Source organism: Tamandua tetradactyla, chromosome 7, assembly GCF_023851605.1.
Source record: "Tamandua tetradactyla isolate mTamTet1 chromosome 7, mTamTet1.pri, whole genome shotgun sequence".
Classification (NCBI taxonomy): domain Eukaryota; kingdom Metazoa; phylum Chordata; class Mammalia; order Pilosa; family Myrmecophagidae; genus Tamandua; species Tamandua tetradactyla.
In genome coordinates this window covers 106,148,112-106,160,232 of record NC_135333.1, presented here as the reverse complement: position 1 = coordinate 106,160,232, position 12,121 = coordinate 106,148,112, and the positions used below count along the sequence as shown (strand labels likewise).

The 12,121-nt window shown below is 41.2% G+C and overlaps 1 pseudogene; it reads right to left on the bottom strand.

The window, feature by feature from the left end:
• The window catches only part of LOC143690553 (pumilio homolog 3 pseudogene), a 34,770-nt pseudogene extending 22,653 nt beyond the window's left edge, over positions 1–12,117 (bottom strand).
• Between the last annotated feature and the right edge of the window lie 4 nt (positions 12,118–12,121).

The window sequence follows — 12,121 nt, the reverse complement described above, 5'->3', positions numbered from 1 at the left end:
TGCCATTTGCTAAATTACTTATGAGCTCAGCTGTTCTTTGGATTTTTTATTGGACAACTTTTTATTAATATTTTATAAGCAGCCAGAGACTCTTGTTATTTGATGCATTTCAGAAAATTAAAGAATAAAATTTTAAATTGTAGGGTAAAGAGACAAAAGGATCACCACATCTTAATAAAACAGTTTCAAAACTTTCTCTACATTGGTTTCAACCCAGCTATTGAAGGGCTCAGATTGATGCAGCCCTAGGACTAAAGAACACATCTGGTGCAGAGTTAGATAGGAGTTTTATTAGTATTTATGAACAGGAGAAGATATTTGCCAGTGGCGGCCACCTGGAAAATATGAAAGCAGCGCTTTGCAAACGTGGGGGGTGCAAGGGGGCAGCTTATAAGGGTTTAGGACAAGAACATGCCATAGGGGATGAAAACAGAATTTAAGCAGAGTCTCATGGCCCAGGGATTTGGTGATTTATCGACATATTATGGAGAGGAGTTTAATGTTTTACAAGATAAGCAGTTTATAATAGCATCTCTACATTCTTTTGTTCCCTGAAGAGGTCTGATGATGGCTAAGTACAGTAACTTACTCTCAATATACAGGGGGAACCAAGGCCTTGGATCTCTACAATCCACACCCATGCAGCATATTACATTGACCAAGGAGCAGACACTGCATTCATATTCCACAGCAACAGTATAGGAGTCAACAGAACACTGGGAGTTCCTCACACAGAGGTAACAAACCTGCAAAGAGATGCTGCCACGGCTAAGAAAAAGAATTAAACCATTTAGACAAATGGTATGCTGATATTTGATTAATATTATGTATGTGCTTTTGCATGTGATTTAAAATTTGTGAAAGTGAAAATGATTAGGAATATATATGCAGCACTGCACATTAATTAAGGCACAGCTACCACCTTATGCTGCAGAGGTTATTTAAGGCCCATTTTATTTTGCAAAACTACTTTTCTAGGCTGTGTGTGTGGTTTTTTTTTATTTAGCAAGGATATAACTATTTTGGAATATTAAGTGCTTGGGCAGTCTGACTGGCTAAAGTTGCCATATATTTTTTCAGTAATTATTGCAACTCTACCTAATGCAAAAATGGCTAAAGGGTAATATTACTAGGAGTGTGTTTTAGTCTATATCTAGCTTTAACCATTTCCCAGTTACTAGACGTATGAAGTAAAGAGTCATATAAGGTAGCCCGGATATGCGGCTGTCCCTGCTTACAACTTCCTATTTAGTTACAGAGTAAATAGGGCCGACCATATTGTCCACAGTCCTATAGACATCCCTTGGGGGAAGGGTATGCCCCATATTGGATGGAGATATCTTGCCAGTGGAAAAGACTATTGTTTGGTAGCTTAACATAAAATTACAGAATTCAGGGGGTACCCACCCCACATTATGAATTCTATCAAGTCATTCCACACAGACAGGGGCAACACGGTCTCCTGTTATAGCTTTTGCTGTTAGCCACCTTACACCATCCTATACAGCATACTTCATACAGGTCATGGCTTGTTCACTTGGTCCTATACAGAGGAGAAGATGTAAGCTCTGGTTTTGTCATAGGATTCCAGTCTTGAATGAGAAGATTTTCTTTCATATTTTCCAATGTGTTGAATTCTTCCAGGTCAGCAGGGTATTCTACACAGCCCAATTTGCAGAGGCTACAGTCTAAGGAAGACGGTAGCACCTGCAGAGGGCAGGTCCATGCAAACCTAACATTCAGTTCGATGGTGGGTATGAGTTACTGCTGAAGCCCACTGTAGGAAGGTGTTTGCTAGAGCACTATGGGCAAAAAGAAAGATGTTTATGGGGAACAATAAGAGGTAATTCCTGATGATCTTATAATTTACATGTGAGGTTTTTATTGGTTGATGATAAAGTACTAGGTAGAAGAACATTATGAGGATGTTTTAATACTGCAAATCTTCTGCGAATCTTGAGAATTGTTTACCATTTCATTAATTATTAATCTGGGCATAAGAAGGATCCACACAGTCATGTATGAGGTTCCTGTGGGAATAGGAGGCCCCGGATTGGTGATGAAGATTTTAAATAGGCATTTTTGCATAAATTGAGGGTTTTATTACAATGTTTTGGGTAGCTTCTTGTACCGGTTTGAAAGGATTTATGTACCCTAGAAAAGCCATGTTTTAATCCTAATTCAATCTGGAGAGAGCAACCATTTCTCTTAATCTCTATTCAATAATGTAGGTTCAAAACTTGATTAGGTTATCTCCATGGAGATGTTACTTACCCACTTGTGTGTATGAACTTCTGGATAGAGGGAGACGTTACTCCACCCATTCCAGGTGGGTCTTGATTACTTTACTAGAATCCTTTAAAAGAGGAAGCATTTCGGAAAAGTTTTAAGATTCTGAAAGAGACAGAGCCCATGCAACCAGAGACCTTTGGAGATGCAGAAGGAAAACACCCCTGGGGGAGCTTCATGAAATAAGAAGCCCAGAGAGAAAGCTATCTGATGTCACCATATTCACTATGTGCCTTTCCAGTTAAGAGAGAAATCCTGAACATCATTGGCTTTCTTGAACCAAAGTATCTTTCCCTGGATGCCTTAGATTGCAAATTTGCTTTAATTTGGATATTTTCATGGCCTTAGAACATGTAAATTTGCAACTTAATAAATCCCCCCTCCCTTTTTTCTTTTTTTTTTTTTTTTTGGCATGGGCAGGCAGAAGGAATTGAACCCGGCTCTCTGGCATGGCAGGCAAGAACTCTGTCTGCTGAGCCACCGAGGCCCACCTAATTCCTGCTTCTGGTGTATCGCATTCTGACAGCTATCAAACTAGAACACTCCTATTCCCCAGGACTTAGGATTTCTAACTAATGTGGCTACATAGGCCAGCACCAAAGCCAATTGGCCTCATTTCCCATTTTGTATGGTCGGAGGCACAGGCAACAACAAATTATTATCATTTCCCCTTTTCAACTGCAAAGCATTAGGCCCTTTGACTTGTATTTCCAGGGCCTGCACTGATCCATTCATGAGCATTTTAACATGGGCAGGTGCAGCAGCCCAAGGCATTGCATTGAAGGCCTGATAGAGCTTCTAAGACCACTGCTACAAGGACCTTTTATTACTCTTTAGTTGTTTTTTAACAAGCCATTCATTCTTTCAATAAGACCCACACCTGTGAGATTGTAGGGCCAATGGAACAGCCACCTGATGTCCTGATCCATGGCCCAGTATTGAATTATTTGTCCAGTGAAAGGGGCCCCAGATTACTGTTTATTTGTGTAGACACTCAGTACAGAGTGCTCACGTTCTCCAAACATTGGAAGATGGCCCATTATTAGCCTTCCCCAACTGGGAAAGCTAACAACAGTCTATAGCCTTGTCTATGGCAGTAAAAGCATACCTCACTCCTTCCAAGAGCAGAAGGGGACCAATGTAATCCACTTGCCACAGGGTTACTGGGATTTGTGACCACTCGATGCGTCCTATTTAGTGTGGTAGCTTACATGGCCAATGTGAGGAGCATGAAGGGCTTTCTAGTGATGTCCAGTAACTTCTGGCACATGATTATCAGCTGGAGCTGCTGGGCCAGATGCCAAAGGGTTTGTTATCCTGGGTATCCACTTTTATAATGAAGCCATTCCTTTGCTTCCCTTGTTTCAGCTGTGCTGCTCCAAACCTATGTGGGTATATCTCCTTCCACATTCCCAGGTAACATGTTGGGAGTGTGGGCAGGGACATGATAGACAGTTACCTTCTGATGTTGATAGGCATCCCAGATGACTTTCCACAGTTCTTGAACCCAGAGGGGATGACCTATGACTGTCCATTGTCTCTGCTTCCAGGTTGCCATTCAGCTTGTAAACCCAGCTGTTGACACAGATAGTTACCAGGTTTCCCGGTTCATGCACTATTATTATTTATATTGCTCTCAACTCAGCTCATTGACTGCTTTGTATAGTGTCAGTCTCTCACCATATAGTGTCAGTACTGGGTTGTATTGCCATGGCCGTCTATGTGGGAGACTGTCCACTAGCAGATCCATTAGTGTACCAAGCATACTTGGGAATAGTACCTGTGCTTTCTAAAGTGGGCATTTCAACAGCTATTTTAGATGCAGTGAGTTTAGCTGTTGAGTCTTCTTTACAGGACACTGGTCAGGGAATTTCTTGCATTTATACTCTCAGAGGGCTGGTATTGAAAATACCATGCTATAGCAGGTAGGCTTTCTATTTGTTCAGTGTGCTCAGTTGGGCACTGCCAGAGAGTGGCTTAGAAGCCTTGTCAGTTGTCTACTCCTGAATAGGAACGGCCATTTTTAAGGTGACTGGGCGCCTTGGCATTAGTCCTTCCACTTATAATAAGGCATTATATACAGCACACAATTGCTTTTCTAGGGGGGCTGCATTTTAGTTCTGCCCTTTCCCATAATTGTTACCAAAAGCTAGGGGGTATTTGTTTAGAATGCTGCTTCTGCTACAGATCCTAATTAAAGCCAATATCAGTGCTGGCTATATCCAATTATCAGGCAGGTTTGGATCTATGCCCCTATTGCTCGTTCTGTGCTGTTGCCCTGTCTGCCTTTTCAGAAGCAGCCTGTTTGGAGGTATCCTATTCCCAGGAATGGCCTTTCTTTTTTTCTTTTATTGTGAAAAATAACATAAATACAAAAAAGCAATAAATTTCAAAGCTCACCACAACAATTAGTTTTAGAACAGATTTCAAAGTTTGGTATGGGTTACAGTTCCACAATTTTAGGTTTTTCCTTCCAGCTGCTCTAAGACACTGGCAACAAAAAGAAATATTGATATAATGATTCAGGAGTCAGACTCATTTGTTAAAGCCCATCTTCTCTTTTATAACTCCACATTCTCCTTTAATCTTTTCTTAATTATTTATTTTCTTATGATATATATTATATATTCACATACCATGTGTTCTGGTTTGCTAGCTGCCATAATGTGATATACCAGACACAGAACAGCTTTTTAAAAAAAATTTTTTAACTATTTTTTTTGTATAGTATAATATATATACAAAACAAAGAAATAAAAGAGCAATAGTTTTCAAAGCACTCTTCAACAAGTAGTTACAGGACAGATCCCAGGGTTTGTCATGGGCTACCATATGATCCTCTCAGATTTTTCCTTCTAGCTGCTCCAGAATATAGGAGGCTAAAAGGCTTAAGTATTTTTTTCATCGCAATAGACTTTTTTTTACTTCTTTTTTTGTGAACAATAACATATATACAAAAAAGCTATAAATTTCAAAACACAGTACCACAATTAATTGTAGACCATATTTCAGAGTTTGGCATGGGTTACAAGTTCACAATTTTAGGTTTTTACTTCTAGCTGCTCTAAAATATTGGAGACTAAAAGAGATATCAATTTAATGATTCAGCATTCATATTCATTTGTTAAATTCTATCTTTGTTTAACTCCACCATCATCTTTGATCTTTCCATCCCTCTCATTAGGGTATTTGGGCTATGGCAACTCTAAATTTCTCATATTGGAAGGGTCTGTCACTAATATGGGGAAGGGAGATAGAACCATCTGATGTTCTGGAGAGGCTGGGCTAGGTTTCAGGACTTATCTGGACCAGGGACCCATCTGGAGGTTGTAGGTTTCTGGAAAGTTACTCTAGTGTCTGGAACCCTTGTGGAATCTTATATATTGCCCTAGGTGTTCTTTTGGATCGACTGGAATGATCCTGGTTGGGGGTTGGCAGATTATGATGGGTAGCAAGGTCTAACTGAAGCTTGCGTAAGAGCAACCTCCAGAGTCTTCGACTCTATTTGAACTCTCTCTGCCACTGATACTTTATTAATTATACTTCTTTTCCCCCTTTTGGTCAGGATGGAATTGTTCATCTCACAGTGCCAGGTCTAGATTCATCCCTGGGAGTCATTTCCCACATCACCAGGGAGACTTTCACCCCTGGATATCATATTCCACATGGGGGGAGGACAATGCTTTCACTTGCAGAGTGGGGCTTAGAGAGACTGAGGTCACATCTGAGGAACAACAGAGGTCCTCCAGAAGTAACTCTTAGGCATGTCTATAGGTAGTCTACGCATCTACGCTACCTACATAAGCTTCACAAGAGTAAGCCTCCTGATCAAGGGCATGACCTATTGATTTGGGTGTCCCTAAAGTTTGACACAATATCAAGGAATTCCCTAATGGTAAGGTTTAATAGTTCCATAGGCTTTCTCCCCTCCGTTAGGGGACTTTGCCAATATTTTTTGATTATCTGCTTAATATACTCTAGGATGTTTCCAGACATTACAATAATCTATACAGGATTAAAGGGCTTCTTTCTTATTCTGTGCTCCCTGTGTTCAGATGAGCTATACAGATACCTTGAATCAGATTATGTACTACAGAAAATTTCAGTTCCAGACCAAATTAACCTTTCTTCCACTGGTCTCAAAGAGTACGTGTGGTTCTAAAACACAGACACTGTCTTCCTTATTCCTATGTTCTGAATTACTTTAACCTCAACCTGATTTTTAATTTTTTAATTTTTTGCAATGGCAGGCACCAGGAATTGGACCCGGGTCTCCAGCCTGAACAGCTTTTAAAAGAGGGAATTTATTAATTTGCAAGTTTACCATTCCAAGGTCATGAAAATGTCCAAATTAAAGTAAGTCTATAAAAATGTCCCAATTAAGGTACCAACGAGAGGTTCCCTTCACTCAAGAAAAGCTGATTAAGTTCAGGGTTTCTCTCTCAGCTGGAAAGGCACATGGTGAACGTGGCAACATCTGCCAGCTTTCTTTCCAGGCTTCTCGTTTCATGAAGCTCCCCTAAGAGCATTTTCCTTCTTTATCTCCAAAGATCTCTGGCTGTGTGGGCTCTCCTGATTCTCGTCATTCTGAGGCTGTCTCCAAAATGTTTCTTCTTGTAAAGGATTCCAGCAAAGTAATCAAGACTCATCTGGAATGGGTGGAGTCACATCTCCCTCTAATCAAAGGCTAATACCCACAACTGGGTGTGTCACATCTCCATGGAGATAACCTAATCAACTTTCCAACCTACAGTGCTGAATAGGAATTAAAAGAAATGGCTGCCTCCACAAGATAGATCAGGATTAAACATGGCTTTTTAGGGTACATAATCCTTTCCAATCTGAACCTTATCAATTACAGCAGAAGGTATATTTTTGTTTGTTTGTTTGTTTTTTAGAAACCAGTTTATAAACATATTCTTATATAAAGAATAAACACATACATAGTGCACCCAAACTGCCAGAAAGGTGGATTTCTAATTCTTCTTTCCTACGTTGGGAAAACATAACAGAAAAGGAAAAATAATTCCTTCTTGTGCTTAACTGTTTTCTACCTAGGCTGTCAGTTTTTTCCAGTGCAGTTTCTTTTCCTTTGCTGGTATTTTTTATTTTTTTTCCAATGTGGGAATGAAGCTTTTCAGTTCAGCTTTGATTTTGTTTGCAACTTCTTGATCAAAACTCTGGAGAAGACTAGAAGGAATAATGGTACCTTGATTCACATTAGCCCAGGACTTCAGGTTTTTCATACCAACATGCCCTATGAGTGTTTCTGCAAAACAACCTTCTCTTCCATTCTCTTTCATCTTTTCATCTTGCTCTATTAACCCCTTCAGAAGTAGATGTCCAGTAGGATGTTTTGCAATATGAAGCTCTCCGTCCTTGTCATCAGGATGCAGTTCTGGTGCCACACTGGTGATGGCATTCATGGTAGGCTGTGTCTCTCCAAAGGCAGATCCCAGAATGGCAGTCACTAACACACAGGCCCTCTTATCTAGCACCCTCTCTCGGGTGTGTCTTTGCAGGTAGCTTAACAAGGCTGGGGAAATGGATTCTAAGAGCTCTTGCTGGCAGATCTCTGTGTCTTTCTTGCTGTGTGCATTTCCATCTCCTTTCTGTAGAGCATCAATAATTTCTCAAACTGTATGTGCAGGGTCTCTGGGGCTCATTAAATACAACGGGACTTTCCTTCCATATTTGTCATTCACTATGTTAGGCAAGGAACTGATAATTTCTGATATGATGATCTGTTTCACAAGTTTAGTATCATCAATACAATCAAATGCTGCCAGTAGAACCAAATGGGAGTACTAGCCATTAGCCACATTTTCAACATAAGTTTTCATTGTCCTCACACAATCACTCTCCTGTCCTTGGCATGCCGAGCCAGAGGCAGTGCACAGCCACTCTGGAGCCATCGTCTATATGTGCCAAGCATACCACCACTTCTCAGATGGCCTCGATCATTTCTGATCTTAGTTTTGGTAAAAACAAAAGTCCAAGAATAATTTATGAACCAATGAGTGCTTAAAAACAGCTTCCTTTTGGGCCTCTGGAGTCAGAATCTGTTTGATTTCATCCATAATAATCTCTAGATTTTCTGCCTGTACCTCTAATACTTTTTCCAGAGTTGGATGATCTGCTGCCTTGTAAAGCTGAAATGTATTCCCATGGAGTCCTCTGTTAACATGTTTCTCTGTTGCTCCAAAATGGCTTCGTCGTTATAGGTGTACTGCACGATGGCTGACGCTGCTGCATGTCGTAGCATTTTCTTCATTTGCCCTCTAAAACTTTTGATTATCTCTGCAATCTGTGGTTTACAACCGTACATGAGAAATTTCTTAACAATATCTTGGGAATATTTGGCTTTACTTAATTCAACCAAGTTATCTCGCAACTCTTCAAAAGCCTCTTTTCTCTGTTCTTCATTACCGTATTGAGTGTAACACTGGATGACATGTGTTGAGTCATGTGCAAATGCAATAGTTTTAATTTTTCCTTGAATCAACTTCTGCAAATCACTCATCAACTTCACTCTTTTTTTCTTTGTCACAGTCTCTTCTTCTTAGGATATCCCAAATCTGCTTGGCCTGAACAATAATGTCATAGTTGGTTTTATCACTGAGTTGCCTGTTCTGCTTCAACTCTTTTTTTCTCCTTTCTGAAATCATGCCTTTTGGGTTTCTTGCCTACTGATTCAGCACTTTTACTGTCTGGTTGGAATTTTCTCTTGTTGAATTTATTTCCTTGTTGGGGCCGAGGCACACGTGGCCCCAGCTCCACTGTCACCACTTCTGCTTCCTTGGAATGTATAGTTTTTGTCTTGCCCAACTATAGAACACCCAAGATTTGATTGGCTGCCTCTCCTCAACTTCTAAGGTGAGATAGAAGTGACCCTGAGGCTTCTTTTAATTTTGAAAGAGAGTTACTGGTTAATATGACATTAGCAATACAGTGACATAGAGTTACACTTGTGGGATTTTTCCACATAAGTAAATCTTTTGCCACGAGGCACAGATAGATGGTTGAGCTATGTACATAGCCTTGGGGAAGCATAGTAAACATCCATTGTTGGCTTCTCCAAGTGAAAGCGGATGCAGACTGCCTTGATTTTTTTAGGAAGACACTAAAGAAAGCATTAGCAAGATTCAATACAAAATAATATTGACATGATTGGGAACTAATTTTTTCTAATAACCCATCGATGTTCAGTACTGCAGCATGCAATGGTGGTGTTACTTTGTTGAACCATGGATAATTTTACTGTTAAATGACACATTCTATCAGGATTTTGTACTGCCACCTGAGACTACTGAAAGGGCTATGGATGGGTGTTATTATCCCCACCTGCTCCAACTTTTTGATAATGGCTGAGATTTTTTTGTGCCGTCCCAGAAATTTATGTTGTTTTATAGCCACAACCCTTTGAGGCAGGAGTACTCTAACAGGAGACTACTTGGCTTGTCCTCTTAGAACTGCTTAAACACTCTACACCAGAAATGGAATTCTCCTATAGTGGTTTTTGCGATGTTGCATTTTGTAGAAGATTAATTCCTAAAATGTCTTCTGGAAAAGGGGAGATATACATTATATACTTGGAGTAGGGGTGGTGGTGCCGTTTCCCAGTTTGTAAAGTTATACTGTGCTACTTTGTCTGGATCATTTACCTCCCATAGCCATCTAGAGCCTGTACTGGCCCATGGAATCAGGCTACATTTCCATAGATTAAAGTACATTTAGCACTCGTATCTACTAGTGCTAACACTTGCTGCTGGTTAGTAGGGGACCAGTAGATGGCTAAGTGTACATGTAGCCTCTGATCCCCAGGGTCCCTATTATTTGCACCCAGGGATCTTGCTAAGCCTCTTCTGGAGGAGGGGAGGACTCCCAGGCTCAGGCTCTGAATGGTGGTTTCTTTCCTGACTTCTTTCCTCCCTTGGAAACTTGGGAGCTCAGTTTAGTAAATCTTTGGTCCTTAGGCAGTTTGTGCTAAAGTTTTACCAGTACTGCATTAGGTTACCTATCTGTAGCCTCTATCTCTGTGCCTGCAGCAATGAGATTTACCCACACGGCTTGTAGGATACTCAGTTAAGGCTATATACTCACGGGGAACCTTTCCCATTGCCCTTAATTCCATCCATCTTTTCCACAGCATCTCTGACTCTCCAAAGTTGCCCAGACCCTAAGTGCAAGGGAGATGGACTGTCCTAGTGACAGGTTTAGGATAACCATGAGAGGCCCATAGTAATGGTTGGGGGCAGTATGCAATACTGTGTCTTTCATTCCTGTGTGTAAAAGCTTCATTGTCAGGACCTGTGAAAGCCACAGCATAAATGACATGCCTCATCATCAGCCTCCTTAAAATGTTTTGTTGTTCCTTTATATTTTGCCAATGGGGGTATTGTGTGGTATTTCTCCTCCATTTGTCCATGCAGCCTTACATCTGTCAATCAGCCATACCAACACGGAGGTGGTTTTTGCATCAGCTAAAATAGCATACAAGTGTTGTTGTAGCAAAGGGTGGGTTGTAATAGATGCCAATTTACTCATCTCCACTCCAGAAAGGACTATCCCCTCTGTTCTGGTGCCCCATAACCTCAGAAGCCAACTGGGTAGGGACTCCCTAGTTTTTTACCCTAAATGGCCCAATTTGGCAGCGGCATAATCTCTCACAGTAATGTGTAATTTCTCTTTAGGATGTTGGAATTGCTGAACCAAAAGGGGTAGACCTTGCGACTACTTTTCATTTCTGTTGTATTATGGGGTGCACCTGTTGGGGCTCTTCATCCTCCTCCTTCTCCCATTCCTCTTTCGAGGAGGAGTCTATGGGGTCCCACACTTTGGGGTCCCATCCTGGAGAGGCTAAGATCTTATAAGATCTTAAGAACTTATGGCCTCTGACTCAGGCATACTGCCTGCCAGAGTCTTTGACTGACCATCCACTCAGCACAGGCAATTGGTCAGAGAGTCTGTCATTTTCACTTGGGCAAGGTACCTATTTCTTTCTAGCTTTAATTCTTCTTCTAGATGGTAGGGTGTTGCTTTTGCCTTCTGTTCTGTTTCTGTGGCCATATATAAAGCTAAAAGCAACCAAGCTATGGCTGTTTCTACCTGGTGTTTTATTTTCTTTTTGCTAAAATTTAGTTGTCCTTCTGTCTGTTGCAAAACACTTAGCAACCCACCGGAGTTTTCAGGGCATCTCCATGCTCTCGCAGTGGTCCCCATTTGTCCAGGAGGGCAGCCCCCCCCCCCCCCCCGTGGATAATATAGGGCAATTTGGGATTTTCATCATGGGTTCTCCCTTCCCAGGACTCATGCCCTCTACGGCTGGTGGCTCTATGGTCTCCTGGCTGACTCACCAATTGTTTCAACCCAGCTCTTGAAGAGCTTGGGTTGGTGCAGCCCCAAGACCAAAGAACACATCTGGTGCGGAGTTAGACATGAGTTTTATTAGGATTTATGAACAGGAGCAGATCTTTCCAAGTAGCAGCCACCTGGAAAATATGAAAGCAGCACCCTGCAAAGGCAGAGGATACAAGGGACAGCTTATAAGGTTTAAGAAAAGGACATTCCATAGGTAATGAAAACAGAGTCTCAGCAAGGTCTCATGACACAGGGGTTTGGAGATTTGTCATCAATATATCAGGGAGAGGCATTTTAATGTTTTGCAAGATAAGTGGTTTACATACCGTCTGTACGCTTTTCCTCCCTGAGGAAGTTTGTTGACTTTAACCTCTGTCCAGGTCATTGAGGAGATTATGTTCAGCAACTTACTATCGATGTGGAGGGGTAGCCCAGGTCCTGGGTCTCCACACCTTTCCAGACACTCATAACT